This window comes from Electrophorus electricus, unplaced genomic scaffold (genome assembly GCF_041902795.1).
Source record: "Electrophorus electricus isolate QZ-2024a unplaced genomic scaffold, ASM4190279v1 Scaffold168, whole genome shotgun sequence".
Lineage (NCBI taxonomy): Eukaryota > Metazoa > Chordata > Actinopteri > Gymnotiformes > Gymnotidae > Electrophorus > Electrophorus electricus.
In genome coordinates this window covers 35,377-62,973 of record NW_027658449.1, presented here as the reverse complement: position 1 = coordinate 62,973, position 27,597 = coordinate 35,377, and the positions used below count along the sequence as shown (strand labels likewise).

General features: G+C 43.4%; 1 long non-coding RNA gene across 1 annotated transcript; it reads left to right on the top strand.

Moving 5' to 3' along the window:
* The first annotated feature begins 637 nt into the window (after positions 1-637).
* On the top strand, positions 638-4,742 carry LOC145655083 (uncharacterized). Its single transcript, XR_014121264.1, has 3 exons — positions 638-819; positions 3,906-4,162; positions 4,397-4,742. It is a non-coding gene; the product is annotated as an uncharacterized LOC145655083 (long non-coding RNA).
* The last annotated feature ends 22,855 nt before the right edge of the window (positions 4,743-27,597 follow it).

Here is a 27,597-nt window from a genome sequence, read left to right as displayed (position 1 = left end):
GCGGACATGTCGGATTGCTGGAAGTCAGGAGTTGAAGAGTTTTTCTGAGCAGAGAGGGGAAAAAGAAGCCAGAGAGTTGGATGTACAGGAATGAACACTGGCTGGAAGAATGGGAACAGAGGAAAAGGACCGGCGGATTGCTGCAACCTTCTCCTCAAAGAAGAGGATCAGACAAGGTTCAGACAAGAAGCCTTGAATTAACAGAATCTAAGGCAAAAATAATTAAACTCAGAGCCTACCATACCCAATCAGAGAATGATCCCGGAGAAAAACCCAAAGGACTACAGGCCATCTTTTGCGCCATGCAGTTTACGTTAGCTGTCCTAATTCTCTAGGATCGCTTTCTAAATACAACGCTGCTGTATTGAAGGTGGCCCGCAACCCAGATAACAGTCGGTCAACGATCAATAAAGAATCAAATCTACAAAAAAAAAAAAAAAATGAAGCTGAAGCAGGCGGTTAAATAATGACCTAAACTATGATCTGAAGTAGTATGGTAGAATAGGGTGAACAACGATTGAAAGCTGTATATTCGGTGAGTGATAACCTGTAGAATATTGAGGAAAGGGATCGGGAGTTTGGGACGGCGGGGCGACACAAGGAACATGGGGGAGGAGAAGTGTGGGCATGGGGCGTAGTCGGTGTAGTAGCCACGGTTTGAATGAAGGAGACGGAAATATGTGTTTCTGTGAATAACAGATGAGTAGCTGTTCCCGCAGGCAAAACAGGGGAAAACGGAGTGGAATTGTTTGGTTTAGGGAAGGTGCACGGCCAAAGGAACAGACAAGAAAGTGCGACGAGTACGCCTGTTGTCTAATAGTGAGTGTAAAGAAACGTGGCGTTAAAACTGCTCAAGCGTATAAGAGTGAGGATAAATTATATGCTTAGGTGAAACAATATTATGCATGCCGTAATGGAAAGTAAAGCATACGTTTTATGCTCTCTCCATGATCCTTAACGCTCTTCATTTGGATGGTTTTCCAGCCGAATAGCTCTGATTCGCAAGTGTCTGGGTGATGAATGATAGTATTCACACACGCAGCGGGGCTCAAGGCATTGAACCAACGCATAGTGGAAGAGTTGGGAACGGATCATGGATTTTACATTGCACTGATCTTAAGATGTAACGTATTGCCTTTAAGGATTACTTTCTTTATTTCCATAGAACTGGGCAGTGTTTTGCAAAATTTCACGACGTGGATGTTGAAAAGTGCATTTTATTCCAGTCTGGAAAACCCCTGCGCTTGGATTTTCTTTGTGCCGCAAGGTCCTTAGCATTCGGATGTAGCCCCTCGCAAAGAAAGGCAAGTCGCCTAATTTTTGTAGTCTTTTTTCCCCTCACAGCGAATTGAGGGAACGACGCCTGTCTTCGCTTTGTGTTTTTCACCTTTTAACTTTTGGAGCCAAGTAAAACTCATTTTAAGCGTCGCATTGTCCTGTCCGCGTCGCTGTGCTCTAAGCCTGCAGTAATTTAATAGTTCTTGGCGTATTGGTGGATAGGGTTATTGGAATACGGTGAACTCGGTGCTGACATGCAAACAAAATGGAACCGGATTGATGAACCCTGCTGGGTATTCTTTCATTTCCTTTGTGTGGAGTCTCGTCAAATTGTTTCTTAAACCCAAATACTTGATTTCAATAAAATAATTCTTAATGTTTCCACTCATTTCACTTGTTTATTGTTTTGGTGGCTTGAAGTGCATGTTTTAATGTATGCTTACAGCAGTAATCTTTGTATCAGTAGACGCAAACTGTTTCCACCATACCTTATTGCAGTCTTCATTGGAAAATGGGTTTGGCTACGATTTAATCCTTAGCTCGCCTAACTCCAGTAAACGCGAGAGAGAACCGATACTGTGTGTCAAGCAGCGACTTAAGTTGTTGCAAAAGCTGGGATGTAGATAGTCCTGGTTATGTATTTACAATCGAACACCAACTTAAACTTTTCTTAAATGTAGGTGCGGCGTAAACTGCCTTAGATTCATGGATATTTTGATTACTGTACCAAACTTGGTCCAGTCCCAGCATTCGAGCTTTTCAATGAAGGCCTCTAAGCCTCGGCCTGTCTTTGCGTGGGTGTTGGGGGCGCCCTGAGTACCTCCCCTGCAATTCTTGTCCACTGTTACTCTGAGGCATTTAGGCCTTACCCTGTGCAGACAATGATCCGCTGAGCTGGTTACGTCGCTTGGCGACAAGTAATTTGAGATCACTGTTGATGGTTTACACCTACCTACAAAATGACAATGGGTCAAAAAAAAAAATGCATTGTTTCCAAACCACAGAATAATGCAAAGAAAACACATTCATGGTACTAATGTTTTAACTTAGGATTAGTTAAGAAATCAGTATTTGGTGGAATATCTCAGATTTTGATTGCAGCTTGTTCATGCATCTTCAGGTGTTCTCCACCAGTCTTTCACACTGCTTGTTAAATAAGCTTTGATTACCTAATCAGAATCTCATTAAATACAAAGAGCTGTACATGTGGTGGAATTCAACAGACTGTGGAATTGAAATCATTGCCAAATGCAGAGATACTGATTGGGACTGATCTCTTAATTTTCTTCGAGAGTTATGTTTTTATATATGAGTTTTTATTCTAACCTTTATTATAAAATGCATGGGGTTATGGTCCCATTCTATTCTGTTCAAACGTAGGCCTACTGTTTTTACAATTCCTGTGAGAAGCGTGTGTGTGTGAGAGAATCCAAGAGCCCCTATTTGAGATTGATGCGTGGCATGTGTTGGGAGTCTGCCCTCGACAAATGGTATCCTTGACTGTATTACCAGTTTTGTAAACAATCCCTGACAAGTGGGTGAGTAAGAAGTGCATGCACACAGACACAGCAGAAAGAGGAGGTCTGTGTTTTTGGCTTCCTAATCAGGAAAGCTTGCGTTCCCTTCATATACAGCCAATCAGAGAGAAGGGGACAGACATTTAGAAATAGAAAGTGAGGAAAGTTGTGGTTCTTCATTAAAGGAATTGGATTAAGAGTCACTATTCTTAAGAATGTGTTTAGTACCTACTCAGGCACACACAGCAGCTTCTTCAATGACAGTTGCTGCTGTTATTTTAGAGCTGACCACACACACAGACCCAGGTAAACATACGAACAGCTCACTGACATATTTTTGCTCTCCCCAGAAATAGGGTTGTGTGGTTAAAGGTCATGTAACCATAGAAACCTAGCCCCCACACTGTTCACTGCTCCTGTACCCTCTTATTCATTCCTTTGGTAAGAGCCAAGCTTGGTAACCCTGGAGATGATGGGAGATGGCTGGTGTGTGTGTGTGTGTGTGTGTGTGTGTGTGTGTGTGTGTGTGTGTGTGTGTGTGTGTGTGTGTGTGAGAGTGATGAGACCTTGTGGTGAGTGTGAGAATTGTGAAAGTACCGATTCACAAAGTTGTTGAACGATGAGCCTGTTTTTATAAATTGCTTCCTTAGGGTGAAAAACATTTAATACCTTGAAGGTGAAGTGGTGTGTAATGCTATTTTCTGGTTTGTTCATTATTCTTGCACAGTTCAATTAATAGATGAAGACTACAACCTTTGTTTCAATTTTCAGTGTGTATTCAAGATGTTCATTTTCAAAATGTGACTCAATTTTATACTATCACTGTTCTGGGACATTAATGGATTCATTGAAATATATAAAAACAGATCTTTATAGATCTCTACATATTATGGTGTTGCTCTGATTTTATATGCACTTGTTCATTCTGAATGAGAACAGATTGTAGTGAAATTGTGGGCACTTGTAGCTCACCTTTAAGAGCAGATAGAGCTTTGTGCTGACACCACCAGTCTTTGGTTTGATTAACAGGGAGCGTGTTCACTCTGAGATGTGTTGCTCTGGATTATGGTATTTGCTTTAAAGGTATACTTATTACTCTTCCTCCCTCAGGTTAGTCCTCCTCCTCCTCTTCAGCCTTCAAAATAGATTCTCTCAGGAGTAAGGTTGAACTGCTGCAGCTGCCGCTGGCTCTATCCTCTAAATCTATCTCAGAGCGCAAAACTCAACTGGGCATAGCAACAAAATGTTCCAGGAGGCGGAGCTGGGGTCCACAAACCCCGCCCACTGGCCCCAGACATGGACAACGAGTCACAGTACTCGGGCTACTCCTACAAGTCCTCCCATTCCCGTAGCTCTCGCAAGCACAGGTGCGTATGCCATTTCCCGACATTCTTCCCTTTTGCCTAAATGTGGGTGGGCATTGATGTTTTGTCTAGAACATACAAATGTGAATGTACACTACTGCAAACACTGAGGGTACCACCGTATCGTTATTTAACGATTATCCATTTTATGTTGCTTTATGTACCAACTTGGAGTATACTGTGTATATAAATGTTTATATACATCTGTGTGCGCATGCGTGTGTGGTGGTGTTTCAGGGATCGGAGAGACAGGCACCGCTCTAAGAGCAGGGACAGCAGAGGGGACAAATCGGTCACTATCCAGGCTCCTGGAGAGGCCCTGCTGGACACAGAGTCCACACGTGGAGATGATCGAGTCCATGTTTTCACTTCATACCTCCTCCAGCCTGGAAAACCATTCCACTATAGCTTCAGACCATAAAAAGTCTATAGTGCTTCAAAATATGAATGATTGACTTTTTTTTTTTTTTTTACTGAAATGTTGGACTGGGCATCTCATGTCTCCTCATGCAGTGTCAGAAATTTTGCTCTAAAATCTCGCAGTACACATATACGCAACACGCGTATAAAAACAACCAATAGGGAACAGCCTGCCATAGCTCACATGCCAACTACAAATAACAGTGGTATAGCAAAATGAGCATGAAGTATGTGGGACACAAAAATATTTTGTGCAGTTGTGGCAGCAGATAGAATGCCTTTTTGATGTCACATTTTTGTGACAAAAGCACAATATCTTAATGATCTAGCATGATAGTTTCCAGAAAATCTGTATCATGTAGTCCGATATTGAGAACAACTATCGATGGAGCACTGTGCCATGGAGTTTGGTCAAGGTTTCAGATGCATCGTCTTGTACAGTTTGAAATGCAAAACAATGTTTAAGACTGCTGGAATTGCACAGTGCAAAGGCAGGTTGGGGTGAGTACCAATGTTAGCTGGCATGCTTTTGTTGTAGACTTGATGGCCGATTCATTGTCTTTTTTCCAAGTCAAGCTTCCACACATTCACACTTGACACTGTAACCTCATCAGCATGGTATGTTACTCTACAAGTCAAGTTTTCAGAACCAACTGATGGTGAATGACATCTCAAAACTATTCTTGAACGTACTTTTTCAGATTTGAATTCCTTACTGAGAAGTTTGAAAGAACTTAGGAGTCGTTGTTGAGTTAAAAAAAAATGTGTCTGGAGTGTGAATGGCCATCATAACTTGCATTTTTCATCGGAGCCTTGCTCACTAAAGCTGTTATTTTAACTAAGCCTACTCGCTGGTTGAGTTAGCTAGACAGGCAAGCTTGTTAAGGTTTAATTCCCGAAGTTTGGGCCCTGCTGTCGGCTTGAATGTCAACACGTAGCCCCCAGGAGAGAGAGTTTCGCCTGTGAGCTAAGAAAGGGGGAGAGAGACAAGTACTCATGCATGTGAGCACACAGCTAGACAACATGGAAAAAAGACACCCAACATGCAGCAGGAGTGGCTAAAGCCATACAGAAAACATGAGTACATGAGAAAGTGTTTTTCATGAATATAGTGGAGTGTTCTGATAACAATTTGGTTTGTTTATTTCATAGAGCTTCAAATATTGCATTGATGGAACCAAATAGACATTTAGGAGGAATTTGCCATACTTGCCATACGTCCTTCGCCATATGCATTCTTGCATTTTTCTCTTTGCTGTTTTCTGTTATAGTCATAAATTCTACATATATTTATTGAGAAAATCCTTTAAAGAGGCGCATGTCCATCATCACGTTTTATTTGTTTGGCTTTTTTTTTGGTGTTAGATTCACTATTGTAAACAAAATTACTTTTTTTGCATTTGATGTTGATATCATTATGGCAGGATTTAGTGGAGGTACTGGTGTCTATATTAGATGATTAAATACACCGCACCAGCAGTTCTGAATCTTTGTGTTAAATAATCTATGCTGATTGTCACGATCAGTCCCTTCCATGTTCCGTGTTTTCCATGTCTTGTGTTTTGTTCCGTTCCACGGTTTCATTTTGTCCTCACACTGATTGCGTACACCTGTCCCTCGTTTCTAGTTCATGTATTTAAACCCTGCTGTGTGCCTTGGTCGTGGCTGCCTGTACACGGGCATCTCGTCGTTCCCGGAAGAAGCAGGGTCACGTTTATTTTGATAACGACGAGATCCCAGGTAAGCGTCTACCCGTCTTGACCAACGCTGCAGGGGGGAGCAGCCTGCAGCGCAAGACGTGAAACCACGGAAACAGGGAGTCCAGGAGGGTGGCCAATCGTGACATTATTACACTCAGGAATTAAAAAAAATATATTGTAGCATCCCATGAAATGTGATCTTTCACACATAATGAGAGCAGTTGGCAATGAACTAAAACTCAATTAAATATATCAACTTCCCCTTAAGCCTCTCATATACTCCACATTTAGGAACAAGCCTACTCCTACACAATAAGCAGTGCGGTATATGAAAAGAGCAGGCGTATCAAATAAACAGAGCAACATGGTTAAGGTCCAGCCAGATATGTAAATGTCTGCCAGAACATCCAGTGTGTGTCTGCCGTTCGGTCAAAACTGGATCAGTCCAGAGGCCGCCCCGTCAGATCTCTCTTGAACAAAACAGTGGTCGAAATGCTGTTGAGAACAGTTTTACAGTTACAACAACAGAAAAAAGACTCAAATATATGCTGGATGGTTTATTCATTAAGGGAGAAAGCTGTCTCTCTTGTGAAGGATTTGCCACAGAGACCTGGGCATGTGGTATGGTCTCTGCACGGTGCCGTCGTTACGCTCCAGACCCTCCACTAGAGGAGACAGAAACATCACAGTGGAAATAAAAACAATATAATCCTGATGATTGGCATATGTGTAGTAGCTTGAGAGTGAAATGTGTGTGTGAGTGTGTGTGAAGGATTACTCCATAGATCCCTTTATGTGCTCGACTGTTTCATAAACGGAAGCGAATCCAGGGAGAGAGAAGTCTGGAGGAACGTCCTGCCAGTCAAAGCTAGGCAGACATCTCCCTAGTTCTGGGTGGAGGGAGAGACAGAAAATAATATGACTAACAATTAAACCTGCTGACTTATCACTGCAGGTATAAGTACTTTCCTGGTGGTTTGGTTATGTTTTGGTACATAGCATAGTCAAACTGTTACAAAACAGAATGGACAAATAGACAGGTAGTTGTGTAATCCTGCTGTCTGTACCTGGTTTACTTGGGGTGTAGAAATATGGACAAAGCTCTTGATTGAGGATGTCTTGGACACTCTGTAGTGGAAATGCATGTGAAAATCTCATTAACATGCAGAATGCTATGTATGCACAAATGCTATGTATGCGTGAGTGGCTAAGCCAATGCATGAATTACATGTACAAAGAGTTGCATATTGCAAAGACTTTTGATACGACAAATTCTGTTCTGTCAAGAGTGAGGTGAAGGTTTATTTCTCAGAGATGAAGCTGGTTACATTGCTTATTTGCAGTGTGAGGTTTTACCAATGTGGTTTGGGCGAGGTCAAGTCTAGGGTCACAATACTGCTGCTGAAAGAAGTCTTTAGGCAGGGCATTTGGGGCATACGCCTCTGGGGGCAACTTCCAGAACTCTGAAGGGCATTTTTTAACACAGACCTGCAAACCAACGCACAAACACACAGAGTGAAGGAGATCTTATTTGAGTAGCTAAACACAGTGTTGCTTTTTTTAATTTCTATCTACACTATTTACACATTGTTCATTGCATGATACAGCAAAAGGCTCCCAAACCAAGCAGCGAAAAGAGACCCAAGCCCCCAGAATTACAAACTGGCATTCACATATTACATGCTAAACTGTTTTGTAATAAATGAGTCTCATGTGCATATTTCTAAAAGGCTACTGACATACGTGTTTGGTTTCTGTACAATGTCAACAGGACATTTGTATGGAAATCTCACTTGAGTGGTTGGACACTGGAGACCCTCTAGAGTGGCGTCCATTTCTGTCGTTGCTCTGGCACACTTCAGAAGGTCAAAGTAGAGGACGTTTGGTTTGTCACTGAAACACGAGAGGATGCAGGAAACAAATGCAGCTTGACACATGAATATTAGCCAATTAAATAAACAATTTTTATTCAATTTTTTGAGTATGTGTATCAGGATTCAGTGCTGAAGAGTCACAACACTACCCAGCTAAGTGTTCTTTCTTCGAGGGTGAATTTGACAGGGGTAACCAATAAACTCTGCAGTGTTGTGACACTCCTAGACATGAGTTTGGACCCCTTGGTTTAGAGACAATCATTAAACACAAGTGATTTGATTGGTTCCACTTGTTGCTGTGCAGTGCCAATCATGAAAATCTTAAAGCTAAAGTCTAACCCATCTTGTCTTGTTGATGTTTCATGTTTCCACATGATTTGCACCTACACAGCTCCATTGTAACCCTAGTCCGACTCACTAAAGTCCATTCGAAAGAATACTGACGGTGTTCCTTACATACTGGGTGTGCTGTTTTGGTATTCCTGTGAAGATATAAATACCAATCCAGTATGTGAGGGACTTACACATTGACTCCAGCTCCACAAAACATCCCAGTGGAGTTCTGGGGCAACACGACATGACGAGAGTCTCCAAGCAGCCACGCTGTGTTAGAACCTCCGTTAGAAGGATATCTCACAAGCCATACATGGGTAAAACACCTTCCGCTTGAGCCCACAATAATAATGATTTTTTTCCCCAATGAAAGTGTAGTTGGAAATGTTTCTTACCCAGGGAGCGAATAAGAATATAGGTGACAATGGCAGCCACAAAAATAATACAGCAGATAATGTCTGCACATCTCCTGAACAAAAACAAGAAATATTATTACACATTGGGCAGCTTCCTGTGAAAGAAAGGGCCGAATCCTTCGTATGCTACAAAGGAGAAATCTGCAAGACCAGGTCAGATTTGAAATATGAGTAGAGAATGACAACTGGTTGTCCAAAGTTATGCCCAGGCTACGAGCAGCTTCAGATAGTGATACCAGGGAGTTCTCGATGTACATAAGCTCGGCTTTACTGGGGTTGAGCCTCAAGTGGTGGCTGTCATCCATGACACAATGTCAGTCAAGCATGCTGAGATAAGTCTGGAGACCTGCGTATCGGAGGGTGGGAAAGAAAGAAATAATTGGGTGTCATCAGCATAGCAGTGGTAGGAAAAGCCATGAGAAGATATTACATCACCAAGAGAACAGGTATACAAAGAGAAGAGGGCCTAATACTGAGCCCTGGGGGACACCAGAGGAGAGTCTACATGGATTGGAAGTGGATCCTTTCCATGTTACCTGATAGGACTGAAAAAACTGGAATCAGATTGTGAGCTAAGAAAGGGGGAGAGAGACAAGTACTCATGCATGTGAGCACACAGCTAGACAACATGGAAAAAAGACACCCAACATGCACCCAACATGCAGCAGGAGTGGCTAAAGCCATACAGAAAACAGCGCATCTGGTAATGGGACATCCAATCACGGTACTAACCACACACAGTGTAATAGCATACGTGAACTCACAAGCCTTCGCCTTGACAGCACTAAGGCAACAGAGGATCAGCAAAATTTTGGAAGCACCACACATCACGTACACGCATGAACGAATCAACATGGCAGACATGATGGGAGGAGAAGAGCCTCATCAGTGCGAACAGGAAGTCAAAAAGCAGGAGAAGGTGAGACCAGACCTAGAAGGAGAACCAATTCCAGGAGCAGGGAACATGTTCACCGATGGATGTGGATTTAGAGGACCATACGGGGATATAAAAGCAGGGTGTGCAGTGGTGGCAGAAACACAGGGAGAAGTAGATGAATTTTGGACGGTGAAAGCAGAAAGGCTGAAAGGTTAGCAATCAGCACAGCGAGCTGAGGTAATGGCAGTAGTGGAGGCCTTGAAGTTAGCAAAGGGCAAGGAAGTGAATATTTATACTGACTCTGCTTACACGGTAGGGGCAGCACATGTGGAGCTAAGACAATGGATGAGAGCAGGGTTTAGGACAGCGGGAAACAAACCAATTAAACATGAGGCAGAAATGAGGGAGCTGGCAAAGGCCTTGCAGGGACCAGAAAGAGTAGCTATCATAAAGTGCAGGGGACATGTAGAGTATGTCAACAGTACAATCCCAAACCTACAATTAAGGTGGCACCCGGTAAGTATCCGTTGTCATTAACACCAGGGGAAGAGATAGTAAATGACTACACAGACATGGTGGACTCAGCACAGGGGTACACGTACGTATTGATGCGCGTAGACAACTACACAGGGTGGACGGAAGCGTGGCCAACAAAACGGGAAGACAGTGCTTCAGTGGTAAAGTTCCTGGTGAACCAGTACATTCCTCACCATGGGTTTCCGAGAAAGGTGAGATCAGATAATGGCACTCATTTTACAGCGCGCAATTTGCAGGAGTTAGAGAAAATGCTGGGTCTGAAACATTCATTTGGGGCAGTGTATCATCCTCAGTCTCAAGGTAAGGTGGAAAGGATGAATCTAAATGTGAAAAACAAAGTGGCCAAAATCTGTGCACAGACAAAATTAAATTGGGTTGACGCCTTCCCTTTGGCATTAATGCAAATGAGATGTTCAGTAAATGCAACAACTGGTTTTACCCCTTTTGAATTGCAGACAGGTCGAGGATTTCCAGGACCCCACGGACCCTTAACAATAAATGAGAAAACAAAAACATCTCACACACACATCATACTTTAATGAATTGCAAAGTATCGTTTCAGCTTTCTCCACGCAGGAGGGGGACCGGACGGGGAGCAGACAGAGAAAATGGAGTGAGCCGAGGTGGACAGGTCCATTCCAGGTGACAGAAAGAACCAGCCACGCCGTAGGCCTGAAGGGTAAAGGGGAAACATGGTTTCATCTGAGCCAGTGCGCCGCCACAGTGTCACGGCAGAGGAGTCTGCAAGAGACAGCAAGGGACCTTTCTGAAACATCACCTAACTCACCTGACCCGGACGGGTCAGGTGTTCACTCCCACACAGAAGGGGCAGAATAATCCCCGGGAGCAAAAGGGTGAAGGTAGTCCACCCTTAGACCCCGAAGTAAGAAGAACAGAACACCAGTGATGACTTCTGGACAATTGTGTTGTTTGATTATTTGTTGGTGTATTGTGTTGTGTGTTTCCATTTACAGTTTGGTCACGCTTGGGTTAAATAATAGCATGGCAGTAGGAAAGGATTAAAACATTAAGAACAAGACGGTGAAGCAGAATGGGGGTAGAGATTGGTGGATGTGTAGCATGTGCAGCCACAAGACCCAGACTTATAACAACCCCGGCACCCCTATTCCCACAAAAAGACCCCAAGGGTTATGTGTGCATGATTGGCCTGACTAAGGAAAGAAACCCTAAGAATTGTGACACTTTGAGCGTTATTTTCCCCCCCATCAGTAACAGAACCAGAACAGGACTATTTTCACCCAAAAAGGGGGAGGGGAACTACACTTGCTTCGTTAGAAGTTCAAGCACACCTCAAGTACGCTTGGGGCACATCCCGGCGGTGTAACCGCACAGTCACTGGGAACGAGTCTGTGGGTTCATGGGCACGAGCAGGATTGTATGATTATTGTGGAAGGATGACTTTGGTTGTTAACATGCCAGAGAACTCGGAGGGGACATGCGCCATGGTCAGGTTAGCAGCTCCTTTATTACTGATAGGCAAAAAACTACACAGGGACCCGGTAACTGATGCAGCAAGACAGAAGCGAAAGGCAAACCATTTTGATTTAACAAGGAATACCCCCACATACATAGATGCAATAGAAATACCTCGTGGAGTTCCGGACAGGTATAAGTTAGCAGACCAGATAGCAGGGGGATTTGAGAATATTCCGATACTTTCCGCATTATTCCCCATTACTCCAAATAAAAATGTGGATCGGATTAACTATGTACATTATAATGTCCTCAGGCTAGCCAACCTGACTAGGGATGCAGTGCAAGGACTTAGAGATCAGCTGGGACCAACCTCACTGATAGCGGTGCAAAATTGTATGGCATTAGATATGTTGTTGGCGGAAAAGGGGGGCGTCTGCGCTATGCTTGAGGATATGTGTTGTACATTCATTCCTAATAATACCGCTCCGGATGGGTCAGTTAGTAGAGCATTGGATGGTTTGAAGACCCTATCAGAGGAAATGCATGAGAATTCAGGCATAAACAACCAGTTGGAATCCTGGATGGTGAGCCGGTTCGGTCAGTGGAAAGACTTAATTGTGTCATTGATGGTTTCATTAGCCACATTCACGGGAATTGCTGTGACATGCGGGTGCTGCTGTATTCCATGTATTAGGGCGTTAATGGTTAGACTAATCTCAGCTATGATAGAAAGGAAAGATGTGCATGAGGGTACCACGATGATGCCACTGATACAGGGGGAAAGGGACGTAGAGACAGGAGATGCCAGAATAAAGGAGTGTGATTGGTGATCTCTTTGTAGAGATCAAAAGGGGGAATTGTGAGGTTTCAGAAATTAAATGAATGCTAAGCTTACACTAGTAGAGAATAATGCGCAGAATGGAATAGGACTAATCCTTGAATAAATAAAATAATTACTGTATGTCCAGACATAACAGGAAATGCCCTAGACGTGCATATGTGTGATTATGCAAGAAGACACGTGTACGAGACGGTCAAACAGAGGTGACGGCTGAGATGGAAAAACACAAAAGCAGAAGTGTCACAAGGCGAGAGAAATATAAGTCTGTCTGTTGCAAAGTTATGCTTTAGATCTCACTCGCACTGTGTTGTGAAGTGACATCTCCAGAGCTCTGCATTAATAAAAGGCCACAGGGTAACGCATTGGTTCCTGTCTCTTCTTTCCTGCATCAACGGACACGACATTAACTAATGATATAACAGAATCTGGCCCTTAGCTATTTTATTAGCTTTTTATCAGGGCACGCTTAGTAAAACGTCACATCACTACATCAACCTTTTAAAAAAATTAACAGGCAATCAAATTATTTTGGCTATACTAAAACCTGTCCTGGAGCAATGCCTAGCTAGCTGGATAGCTAACACTAACATGCAAGACTGAGTTTGTTTTGCAGAAGTAGCAGACGCTAAATAGCTGCCTTGTAAAAGAGGTTTGCATTGGGGACTGTTTGTATTTGATGTATGCACGTTAGGTATTATTGCATAACGCTATTTGTGATGTATTTTTGTTTTTCAATCAGTCACATTCCGAGCCAAACTTCTCTTAGCTATCTTGTATCAGTGAAGAACTACTTTTGATGGCATTGTTACTAGCTAACTGTTAGCTAGCAAGGTAACAAGGTAACTCTTTTCAAACAACAAAAAGAAAAAACACTTTACTGTGATTAACAACTATGAATTTACTAAGTTGTGATTGTTTCATAGAAGGTCTGAGTAGCTAGCCTAGCTAAAGCTATGTTTGATACGTTTTGATACGTCTAACGACACTGGCATTTTTGGACAAGAGTAGCTTTATAGTTGCTTAGCTAATGTCACAGAATTAAAAGTAGAATCAGAAGGAAATGTTGAATATTGTGTCATTGCACCAGCCATGAGGCATTAAAGTGTCTGGACAAGAACATAGCTAGCTAGCTAACTGGCTTAGATCACTACTGCAGCTCTCACACCTCCGTTTATTACATCATAATAGGTAATGTGGACTTTTTAAGGACCATTGTTGCGTCTGATAACCCGTTCAGAAAAGGTGTTCTTCAGCTGAATGAACAGATACTGAAACGAACACTAAGGAGATCATCCAACATTGAACATATTTCACTAGACACACTAGTGGAAGAGCTGCTGAGGTTCCTGAGCCATGAATTTCCGGCCTACAGCATCTACTCTGGACAGGTATGTCACCGCCTTGCACCAGGATGCAGAGATCCATGAGCATGACTGAGATGTAATTATAACTATATACACCTCATTAGTCTGATGCTAATGAGCACACATGCACACCTGCTGTCCAGTTCTTTAACATCCATATCCATCACCTTGATTTATCTTAGTTAGTTGCTGCTGAAGCTCTGTCTCTCTTTCTCTCTTTCCCCATGCCTCCTTCTCTTCCTGTAGGAGTGTGGATACACCACTGGCGTTGTTGCCTGATGCACCTCCTTTGGAAGAGGACACGGTCCACTGTCAGAACTGGCAGGAGACAGTGGAGCCGCACACACTCGCCTCTCTCGGCTCCCGGGAGATCGAACGGCAGGCTGTCATATATGGTAAAACAGCAAATGTGGTGCACAGCAACTGACTATAAAAGACAACTCCCAGTACACAGTTAACATGTAAAATGAAAAAAAATTATTTACTGATCTAACTTAAACTAAATAGCTACTAAATCTTTTGAACATACAGTATTCTATTTATTATGCACATATGGTAATTCTATCCTGACTCATGAACATGTGGAATTCTGAATTGTGTAACGTTTGTAAGAAATTGTAGTGACTTTGCTATATCCTCTTCCTCAGAGCTGTTCACAACGGAAGCGTCTCACCTGCGGACTCTCAGGGTTCTCGATCAGGTGTTCTTCCAGAAGATGAGGAACCTTTTGACCGTCGAAGAACTTTCCTGTATCTTCCCCAACCTGCCCCAGGTCTACAGTCTTCATGGTCAGTCTCTCTGTGTGCGCGTGTGTGTGCGTGCGTGCAAATCCGCTCCATTTGTCTTAGTGTGTTTTCAAACCTAAATTTCTGAAGCCTACTTGGTGTCTAAATCATAATCAAGATTAAAGAAGTGTAAAAGCCACCCAAACTGGGAATTTAATGACAGAACAATATCAGCTATTGGCACCATGCCATTACTGTGAGCAGGTATGGACTGGAGGCTGTACATGTTGTTTCTGCGGTGGCCTTCATGACACAAGTAGAGTTTTGTTGCCCACTGACACAACTTTCTAACAAACCACATACACACTGGCTCGCTTAAACAGATTCTGTTTTGTGGTGTTGCATTTGTGTTTCAGCGAATCTGTGTGAGTCCATGAAGAGGCTGAGGGACTCTCCTATAGTTCAAGGCATAGGAGACATCATGGTGTCTAGAGTGAGAGCTGGCTAGTGTTACTCCCTTTCTAGTTCACATCATCTTTTGGTGCTGTCTAAAATGAAGTGGTTGTTCTGTGTAGTGTGGGATATACTTGTTGCTTTACTTGATATGTCAGTAGCTAATGTGTTTGTGTGTGTGCGTGTTAGTTTGAAGACGCTGCAGGAGAGGAGTTCCAGGAGCAGGTGTCTCACCTGTGCAGTCAGCAGAGTCAGGCACTGGAGCTCATTAAAAATAAACGCAAAGACCCGCGTTTCGCGCACCTTATACAGGCAACACTTTTTAGAGGTATAAAGCCTTTGGACAAACCTACAAACACTAGAGCTTCTGCCATATTTGTTAGTGGGCTGGGTTGTGAATTGGTTGACCCATATTTTGAATTGGAGACTATCCAGTCTTTTAGATTTGACTTTTATTGCAGCACATAACTTCTAGTGATGCTGTTTTAGGTATAAATTGGTGTTGCAGTCAACAGAATCCACATTTGGACTTAGATGTCCTTGGCTCATTCGTGTGTGTGTGTGTGTGTTAGGAATGTGAAGCCAGCCCTCACTGCCGCCGACTACAGTTAAAGGACCTTCTAGTGTCTGAGATGCAGAGACTCACCAAATACCCCTTGCTGCTGGATAACATCATCAGACACACAGAAGGCATGTATAGAAACACTCACATACAATGTATTGAACCATGAAAACACTTCAGTATACACACACATACCAGCTTACCAAGGAGGCAAGCACACACACCCTTTCTCCTGGATTAACACTAGTATGTGCCCCCACAACAGCTGGTTCTCCAGACCTGCAGCCATTGCTGAGGGCACAGGCGTGCTGCCGTGGGATACTACGAGCTGTCAATGAGGTCGTCAGGGAGACGGAGCACCGGCGACAGCTCAGCCGTTATCAGCGCAGGCTAGACTTGTCCCCTCTGGAGAGGCAGGCCAGTCCTGTCGCTGCTCAGTTCAAGGTACGGCCTTACTATGTATCCACCATCTGCCTTCCAAACAGCTTCTCTGGTCTTGGAGCACCTGATCCAGAGTATGAATTATTAACTATATTCTTTTTCTATGTAGAATCTGGACCTGACCACTAAAAAACTGATCCACGAAGGACCGTTGACTTGGAAAGTTAACAAAGATAAAGCTATAGGTAAGAGATCATCACAGCTGAACAAATCACTGTTAACTCTGGGGAATGCAGCTATTGAGAGCATGGTGCTATGCTGACTTGGAGTTATTTGGTTCCCTGCTACCTCACACATGACATGGTCTGAATAACTGTGTGTGTGTGTGTGTGTGTGTGTGTGTGTACACCTGCATCTGCCTGTATGTTCATACGTGTGTATACACATGTTTCAAGGACTTTTAATGTGAATGGATGCTTTCAATGATCTGTGTGCAAGCTTGCATACATTTTTGTTTTTCCTCTTGCAAATGATTACTTGACAGGTCCATTCTCACTCTGTGTGTGTGTGTGTGTGTGTGTGTGTGTGTGTGTGTGTGTGTGTGTGTGTGTTCCAGACATTCATGCTCTGCTTCTCTCAGACATGTTGGTGCTACTCCAAAGGGGTTCAGGTGACCGTTTGATCTTGCGATGTCCAGCGCGCTCACTGGGTGGGGTTTGGGGTAGGAACACGGACCTCAAAACCCCCTTTTGCCCCGTTGTTCGCTTGGATTCATCTCTTGTCAGATCTGTGGCTACAGGTATATTTGTAGTTATTCTTACAGCTATGAATAGCCAGAATAGATGAATGGGTCTGGAATAACTATGTCTTTATTTTATTTTTAAAAAATTAAGAAGCCAGTTAGAAATTGCATGTGGGTTAGTTTGAATACATTGTTTGACAACCTGCTCTTCTCTATCAGATAACAAGGCCTTGTATGTGATCAGTACATCAGAGAGACAGATATACGAGCTGGTGGCTGGGACTTCCTCTGAGAAAAACACGTGAGTTTGTTTTTTTGTCTCTCTCTGACCCACCATCTTCTCATCAAGGTCAACCAGTCAGCACTGCTGTGTCTGTTTTGTGATAACATTTATGGTGTCAGGCCATTTATGTTCAGATGATTTTAACAACATTGTGCTGTTGTAGAAATTGGGACCTGATGGCTTTAGCGATGTTTCCACAGATGGAAGAACCTGTTAGAAAAGACCATCTCCTCGGCCTCTGGAGGCAGTGAAGCCACCAAGCAAGGATCAACAGCTATCCCAACTGACCAATCAGAAGCCTACATGCATACTGGTGGGCAGGGTTATGTGGGAGGACGAGCTAAAATGGCTGATGCTGCTCTTCAAGATGGTAAGAATTTGTTACACTCCGTTACACAGTCATTGTTGCACTATGATAGTTAAACAGTATATTTCTGGTGGTGGTGGTGGTGGTGTTTTTATAAATAGAATTTTAGCAGGCTCAGATATTTACCAACTTTTTTGCACCCTTTGTGTTCTGCCAGTCAGGACACTAAGACTGTTGATCCTTGGATCCTTGGATCCTTTAGAGGCTGCCAGTCAGAAGCAGAAAGTGACATCATTGTCCTCACAGCAAGAAGGGCAGGAGATGCCTTGCCAGTCACCAAAAGGCCGTTCACACCTGGAGATGCTGAGGCATGAAACGAGGCCCTGCCAATCACGAGCAAGCATACGGCAGCGCATGATAAAAAATGTGGATGGAATCTTTCAATCAATGAAGGGGCTGATGAAAAACCTGCATCAGCTTAGGGTAAAGTGGATATATTACTCACGCTCTCTCAAACACACACACACACACACACACACACACACTATCATTGCAGCTAGCTAGCACTTTCATGTTATGTTTTAAAAGAATGGCTTTGTGCACTTGTGAGATCCTGGTTAACTCCTTGTTTTCATTTTCATAGGAGATTGAAGCACTGTAGACTGCTCACAATGGTGAGAAAAAAGTCACCTGTCAGTCAGTTCAGATGACACCATCCATGGGTCTTCCTCCATTATCAGGACACCATCTATTTATCTTGGGTCGAGCGATGGTAAGTGTGTCAAAGAAGCCATTTATAAATACTGGGGCTAAACCTGTTTAATGCTGTACCACAATTCTTTTTGATTGTACCAAACAAAAAGATCTAGTCTGGAATCACTAGAATAATTTGGGGTTGAGTTTAAATGGAGCACACAGTTGAATATTAAAACATCACCGCAGATCTTGGGTCTTGCTATTGCCAGACTGAAAACTGGCCTTCAAACCTGTAGCAATTCCCAATTTTAACTTTAAGAATTTTATGTATTTATTTGAATAATGTTTAGTATTGATTTTGGAGTTGATGTAATTATGTTGCTTATGGTGTACTACCCCTGCAGACTGTGGCAATTGTATGGTCATCTTTCCAACCTGTTTAGGTAACGAAGAAGGGCCAACAGAACCAGTTCAGCCCAAGATCCATTCTACAGGATTTTGATTTATTACACGAGACATTGTAAAGAGTTTTACTTACACATTTGAAACATGAACACACACATACTAAGGGTGTGGCATTCCTGCCATTTCATACATCCTGTGTAGCTCTTTACTAGAATCCCAGCATGCCTTTCTCCTGGGAGAAACCTGCAAATATTGTATTGTCTGCAACTGAGAAGAGAGACAGGACAGACGAACCTTCAGCTCATGCACCGAGTTGGAATAAAAAGCATTCAAATGAAAGTCCAGATATGTGAGGTGTTTTTTTTTTATTAGGTAAAGCTAAAGTTGGAACAAGGGAACTGAGGTGACAGTTTAAAAAAAAAATTAGTCAATGAAGATGAAGAAATGGAACTAAAATGAGACTGAAAATGTATGGCTGAGGAAATGAATCTGCCCATTAAAGGGACCCCCCCCCAAGCACTTTACCCAATACATGTATGTTAATACTCACTCACGTCATCAGTGACAAACTGGCAACCCAACAGGTGCCATTTTGCTCGAGGACCCATAATCAGCCCATGTCAACTTGACCCAAGATTGTGGCTCTCTTCGCCTTATGGAATGTGTGGATGGGTGACTTAAACAAATTCAGGTTCTTTTTCACTGGGACCCCTGCAAGACACATGGGCTCCAAGAGAGTATTTTGCATTAATATCATCATACGTCTATGTTGTATCCTTTATTTTATAAATTAACACTATGCGAGAGCAAAGAATAAAGAGTGTGGAAGGAGTTTATTTTATTTCTTTAAGCGTTCTACAGAATAGAAAATAAAGGTTTGGCCTCTCTTTACGCACAATGGATAAGGCAGGGCGTACTGGGATTGCCATTGTGTTGTGGCAAGACATCATCTTCACTGCTCATTACTGTATACTTATTTGTGCAGCCCTGTTCTGGACTGACTCCTGTCAACATTGCAGGGAACAAAAAGGAACATATTTGTTGTCTGATATCATGTCATTACCTATGAAGGGGCACCTTCTGTGTAGTGTAAATACTGTGAAGCTCGTCCCTCACCTCTTGAAATGGCTCAGTGATGCCAGGGTTGGTTTTTGACACATATGAAAGGATTTATACTTTGATCTGTTAAGATGTTGGTAGAAGTGGCTCCTTTACACTGACTCCAGTTTGGCCTTTGTTGTATAATGGCTAATGTTATGGTTCAAAAAAGAATGAAATTGTCCAAGATCAGTGTTAAGGACCAGGTTCTACCTTAATCTAGCTGCATCTGGATGCTAATAGCCTAATGCTAGATTATGCCATCACATTTCCCTTTTATAAACTAACCTGTGAAAGGGAGAAGGAAGAATGGCCCTCTATCCTGTGTGGCTTTCCCACTCCCATGTGTTGGGACTGTTTTGAGGGTCGTTGGTGTAATTGGATTTTGGGGTGAATGTGGACCGGGCTTTGACAATTGACAAAATGTATAGAGCGGCTGGTCCATTTTTGGCTTTGTATGCAAGCATCAAGATTTCAAATCTGATGTGGTCAGTTACTTCATACTGCCAATGAAGTGAGCGCAGCAGTGGAGTGACATATGAATTTAGGAAGATTGAAGACCAGTGATGCAGCTGCATTATGGACAAGCTGTAGAGGGCTGATGGCTCTTAGAGGAAGACCAGCAAGTAGCGAGTTGCAGTAGCTTAGCTTTGAGATTACAAAAGACTGCACAATTACCTGGGCAGCTTCCTGTGAAAGAAAGGGCCGAATCCTTCGTATGCTACAAAGGAGAAATCTGCAAGACCAGGTCAGATTTGAAATATGAGTAGAGAATGACAACTGGTTGTCCAAAGTTATGCCCAGGCTACGAGCAGCTTCAGATAGTGATACCAGGGAGTTCTCGATGTACATAAGCTCGGCTTTACTGGGGTTGAGCCTCAAGTGGTGGCTGTCATCCATGACACAATGTCAGTCAAGCATGCTGAGATAAGTCTGGAGACCTGCGTATCGGAGGGTGGGAAAGAAAGAAATAATTGGGTGTCATCAGCATAGCAGTGGTAGGAAAAGCCATGAGAAGATATTACATCACCAAGAGAACAGGTATACAAAGAGAAGAGGGCCTAATACTGAGCCCTGGGGGACACCAGAGGAGAGTCTACATGGATTGGAAGTGGATCCTTTCCATGTTACCTGATAGGACTGAAAAAACTGGAATCAGATTGTGAGCTAAGAAAGGGAGAGAGAGACAAGTACTCATGCATGTGAGCACACAGCTAGACAACATGGAAAAAAGACACCCAACATGCACCCAACATGCAGCAGGAGTGGCTAAAGCCATACAGAAAACAGTGCATCTGGTAATGGGACATCCAATCACGGTACTAACCACACACAGTGTAATAGCATACGTGAACTCACAAGCCTTCGCCTTGACAGCACTAAGGCAACAGAGGATCAGCAAAATTTTGGAAGCACCACACATCACGTACACGCATGAACGAATCAACATGGCAGACATGATGGGAGGAGAAGAGCCTCATCAGTGCGAACAGGAAGTCAAAAAGCAGGAGAAGGTGAGACCAGACCTAGAAGGAGAACCAATTCCAGGAGCAGGGAACATGTTCACCGATGGATGTGGATTTAGAGGACCATACGGGGATATAAAAGCAGGGTGTGCAGTGGTGGCAGAAACACAGGGAGAAGTAGATGAATTTTGGACGGTGAAAGCAGAAAGGCTGAAAGGTTAGCAATCAGCACAGCGAGCTGAGGTAATGGCAGTAGTGGAGGCCTTGAAGTTAGCAAAGGGCAAGGAAGTGAATATTTATACTGACTCTGCTTACACGGTAGGGGCAGCACATGTGGAGCTAAGACAATGGATGAGAGCAGGGTTTAGGACAGCGGGAAACAAACCAATTAAACATGAGGCAGAAATGAGGGAGCTGGCAAAGGCCTTGCAGGGACCAGAAAGAGTAGCTATCATAAAGTGCAGGGGACATGTAGAGTATGTCAACAGTACAATCCCAAACCTACAATTAAGGTGGCACCCTGTAAGTATCCGTTGTCATTAACACCAGGGGAAGAGATAGTAAATGACTACACAGACATGGTGGACTCAGCACAGGGGTACACGTACGTATTGATGCGCGTAGACAACTACACAGGGTGGACGGAAGCGTGGCCAACAAAACGGGAAGACAGTGCTTCAGTGGTAAAGTTCCTGGTGAACCAGTACATTCCTCACCATGGGTTTCCGAGAAAGGTGAGATCAGATAATGGCACTCATTTTACAGCGCGCAATTTGCAGGAGTTAGAGAAAATGCTGGGTCTGAAACATTCATTTGGGGCAGTGTATCATCCTCAGTCTCAAGGTAAGGTGGAAAGGATGAATCTAAATGTGAAAAACAAAGTGGCCAAAATCTGTGCACAGACAAAATTAAATTGGGTTGACGCCTTCCCTTTGGCATTAATGCAAATGAGATGTTCAGTAAATGCAACAACTGGTTTTACCCCTTTTGAATTGCAGACAGGTCGAGGATTTCCAGGACCCCACGGACCCTTAACAATAAATGAGAAAACAAAAACATCTCACACACACATCATACTTTAATGAATTGCAAAGTATCGTTTCAGCTTTCTCCACGCAGGAGGGGGACCGGACGGGGAGCAGACAGAGAAAATGGAGTGAGCCGAGGTGGACAGGTCCATTCCAGGTGACAGAAAGAACCAGCCACGCCGTAGGCCTGAAGGGTAAAGGGGAAACATGGTTTCATCTGAGCCAGTGCGCCGCCACAGTGTCACGGCAGAGGAGTCTGCAAGAGACAGCAAGGGACCTTTCTGAAACATCACCTAACTCACCTGACCCGGACGGGTCAGGTGTTCACTCCCACACAGAAGGGGCAGAATAATCCCCGGGAGCAAAAGGGTGAAGGTAGTCCACCCTTAGAACCCGAAGTAAGAAGAACAGAACACCAGTGATGACTTCTGGACAATTGTGTTGTTTGATTATTTGTTGGTGTATTGTGTTGTGTGTTTCCATTTACAGTTTGGTCACGCTTGGGTTAAATAATAGCATGGCAGTAGGAAAGGATTAAAACATTAAGAACAAGACGGTGAAGCAGAATGGGGGTAGAGATTGGTGGATGTGTAGCATGTGCAGCCACAAGACCCAGACTTATAACAACCCCGGCACCCCTATTCCCACAAAAAAGACCCCAAGGGTTATGTGTGCATGATTGGCCTGACTAAGGAAAGAAACCCTAAGAATTGTGACACTTTGAGCGTTATTTTCCCCCCCATCAGTAACAGAACCAGAACAGGACTATTTTCACCCAAAAAGGGGGAGGGAAACTACACTTGCTTCGTTAGAAGTTCAAGCACACCTCAAGTACGCTTGGGGCACATCCCGGCGGTGTAACCGCACAGTCACTGGGAACGAGTCTGTGGGTTCATGGGCACGAGCAGGATTGTATGATTATTGTGGAAGGATGACTTTGGTTGTTAACATGCCAGAGAACTCGGAGGGGACATGCGCCATGGTCAGGTTAGCAGCTCCTTTATTACTGATAGGCAAAAAACTACACAGGGATCCGGTAACTGATGCAGCAAGACAGAAGCGAAAGGCAAACCATTTTGATTTAACAAGGAATACCCCCACATACATAGATGCAATAGAAATACCTCGTGGAGTTCCGGACAGGTATAAGTTAGCAGACCAGATAGCAGGGGGATTTGAGAATATTCCGATACTTTCCGCATTATTCCCCATTACTCCAAATAAAAATGTGGATCGGATTAACTATGTACATTATAATGTCCTCAGGCTAGCCAACCTGACTAGGGATGCAGTGCAAGGACTTAGAGATCAGCTGGGACCAACCTCACTGATGGCGGTGCAAAATCGTATGGCATGAGATATGTTGTTGGCGGAAAAGGGGGGCGTCTGCGCTATGCTTGAGGATATGTGTTGTACATTCATTCCTAATAATACCGCTCCGGATGGGTCAGTTAGTAGAGCATTGGATGGTTTGAAGACCCTATCAGAGGAAATGCATGAGAATTCAGGCATAAACAACCAGTTGGAATCCTGGATGGTGAGCCGGTTCGGTCAGTGGAAAGACTTAATTGTGTCATTGATGGTTTCATTAGCCACATTCACGGGAATTGCTGTGACATGCGGGTGCTGCTGTATTCCATGTATTAGGGCGTTAATGGTTAGACTAATCTCAGCTATGATAGAAAGGAAAGATGTGCATGAGGGTACCACGATGATGCCACTGATACAGGGGGAAAGGGACGTAGAGACAGGAGATTCCAGAATAAAGGAGTGTGATTGGTGATCTCTTTGTAGAGATCAAAAGGGGGAATTGTGGGGTTTCAGAAATTAAATGAATGCTAAGCTTACACTAGTAGAGAATAATGCGCAGAATGGAATAGGACTAATCCTTGAATAAATAAAATAATTACTGTATGTCCAGACATAACAGGAAATGCCCTAGACGTGCATATGTGTGATTATGCAAGAAGACACGTGTACGAGACGGTCAAACAGAGGTGACGGCTGAGATGGAAAAACACAAAAGCAGAAGTGTCACAAGGCGAGAGAAATATAAGTCTGTCTGTTGCAAAGTTATGCTTTAGGTCTCACTCGCACTGTGTTGTGAAGTGACATCTCCAGAGCTCTGCATTAATAAAAGGTCACAGGGTAACGCACTGGTTCCTGTCTCTTCTTTCCTGCGTCAACGGACACGACATTAACTAATGATATAACAGAATCTGGCCCTTAGCTATTTTATTAGCTTTTTATCAGGGCACGCTTAGTAGAACGTCACATCACTACATCAACCTTTTAAAAAAATTAACAGGCAATCAAATTATTTTGGCTATACTAAAACCTGTCCTGGAGCAATGCCTAGCTAGCTGGATAGCTAACACTAACATGCAAGACTGAGTTTGTTTTGCAGAAGTAGCAGACGCTAAATAGCTGCCTTGTAAAAGAGGTTTGCATTGGGGACTGTTTGTATTTGATGTATGCACGTTAGGTATTATTGCATAACGCTATTTGTGATGTACTTTTGTTTTTCAATCAGTCACATTCCGAGCCAAACTTCTCTTAGCTATCTTGTATCAGTGGAGAACTACTTTTGATGGCATTGTTACTAGCTAACTGTTAGCTAGCAAGGTAACAAGGTAACTCTTTTCAAACAACAAAAAGAAAAAACACTTTACTGTGATTAACAACTATGAATTTACTAAGTTGTGATTGTTTCATAGAAGGTCTGATTAGCTAGCCTAGCTAAAGCTATGTTTGATACGTTTTGATACGTCTAACGACACTGGCATTTTTGGACGAGTAGCTTTATAGTTGCTTAGCTAATGTCACAGAATTAAAAGTAGAATCAGAAGGAAATGTTGAATATTGTGTCATTGCACCAGCCATGAGGCATTAAAGTGTCTGGACAAGAACATAGCTAGCTAGCTAACTGGCTTAGATCACTACTGCAGCTCTCACACCTCCGTTTATTACATCATAATAGGTAATGTGGACTTTTTAAGGACCATTGTTGCGTCTGATAACCCGTTCAGAAAAGGTGTTCTTCAGCTGAATGAACAGATACTGAAACGAACACTAAGGAGATCATCCAACATTGAACATATTTCACTAGACACACTAGTGGAAGAGCTGCTGAGGTTCCTGAGCCATGAATTTCCGGCCTACAGCATCTACTCTGGACAGGTATGTCACCGCCTTGCACCAGGATGCAGAGATCCATGAGCATGACTGAGATGTAATTATAACTATATACACCTCATTAGTCTGATGCTAATGAGCACACATGCACACCTGCTGTCCAGTTCTTTAACATCCATATCCATCACCTTGATTTATCTTAGTTAGTTGCTGCTGAAGCTCTGTCTCTCTTTCTCTCTTTCCCCATGCCTCCTTCTCTTCCTGTAGGAGTGTGGATACACCACTGGCGTTGTTGCCTGATGCACCTCCTTTGGAAGAGGACACGGTCCACTGTCAGAACTGGCAGGAGACAGTGGAGCCGCACACACTCGCCTCTCTCGGCTCCCGGGAGATCGAACGGCAGGCTGTCATATATGGTAAAACAGCAAATGTGGTGCACAGCAACTGACTATAAAAGACAACTCCCAGTACACAGTTAACATGCAAAATGAAAAAAAATTATTTACTGATCTAACTTAAACTAAATAGCTACTAAATCTTTTGAACATACAGTATTCTATTTATTATGCACATATGGTAATTCTATCCTGACTCATGAACATGTGGAATTCTGAATTGTGTAACGTTTGTAAGAAATTGTAGTGACTTTGCTATATCCTCTTCCTCAGAGCTGTTCACAACGGAAGCGTCTCACCTGCGGACTCTCAGGGTTCTCGATCAGGTGTTCTTCCAGAAGATGAGGAACCTTTTGACCGTCGAAGAACTTTCCTGTATCTTCCCCAACCCGCCCCAGGTCTACAGTCTTCATGGTCAGTCTCTCTGTGTGCGCGTGTGTGTGCGTGCGTGCAAATCCGCTCCATTTGTCTTAGTGTGTTTTCAAACCTAAATTTCTGAAGCCTACTTGGTGTCTAAATCATAATCAAGATTAAAGAAGTGTAAAAGCCACCCAAACTGGGAATTTAATGACAGAACAATATCAGCTATTGGCACCATGCCATTACTGTGAGCAGGTATGGACTGGAGGCTGTACATGTTGTTTCTGCGGTGGCCTTCATGACACAAGTAGAGTTTTGTTGCCCACTGACACAACTTTCTAACAAACCACATACACACTGGCTCGCTTAAACAGATTCTGTTTTGTGGTGTTGCATTTGTGTTTCAGCGAATCTGTGTGAGTCCATGAAGAGGCTGAGGGACTCTCCTATAGTTCAAGGCATAGGAGACATCATGGTGTCTAGAGTGAGAGCTGGCTAGTGTTACTCCCTTTCTAGTTCACATCATCTTTTGGTGCTGTCTAAAATGAAGTGGTTGTTCTGTGTAGTGTGGGATATACTTGTTGCTTTACTTGATATGTCAGTAGCTAATGTGTTTGTGTGTGTGCGTGTTAGTTTGAAGACGCTGCAGGAGAGGAGTTCCAGGAGCAGGTGTCTCACCTGTGCAGTCAGCAGAGTCAGGCACTGGAGCTCATTAAAAATAAACGCAAAGACCCGCGTTTCGCGCACCTTATACAGGTAACACTTTTTAGAGGTATAAAGCCTTTGGACAAACCTAAAACACTAGAGCTTCTGCCATATTTGTTAGTGGGCTGGGTTGTGAATTGGTTGACCCATATTTTGAATTGGAGACTATCCAGTCTTTTAGATTTGACTTTTATTGCAGCACATAACTTCTAGTGATGCTGTTTTAGGTATAAATTGGTGTTGCAGTCAACAGAATCCACATTTGGACTTAGATGTCCTTGGCTCATTCGTGTGTGTGTGTGTGTGTGTGTTAGGAATGTGAAGCCAGCCCTCACTGCCGCCGACTACAGTTAAAGGACCTTCTAGTGTCTGAGATGCAGAGACTCACCAAATACCCCTTGCTGCTGGATAACATCATCAGACACACAGAAGGCATGTATAGAAACACTCACATACAATGTATTGAACCATGAAAACACTTCAGTATACACACACATACCAGCTTACCAAGGAGGCAAGCACACACACCCTTTCTCCTGGATTAACACTAGTATGTGCCCCCACAACAGCTGGTTCTCCAGACCTGCAGCCATTGCTGAGGGCACAGGCGTGCTGCCGTGGGATACTACGAGCTGTCAATGAGGTCGTCAGGGAGACGGAGCACCGGCGACAGCTCAGCCGTTATCAGCGCAGGCTAGACTTGTCCCCTCTGGAGAGGCAGGCCAGTCCTGTCGCTGCTCAGTTCAAGGTACGGCCTTACTATGTATCCACCATCTGCCTTCCAAACAGCTTCTCTGGTCTTGGAGCACCTGATCCAGAGTATGAATTATTAACTATATTCTTTTTCTATGTAGAATCTGGACCTGACCACTAAAAAACTGATCCACGAAGGACCGTT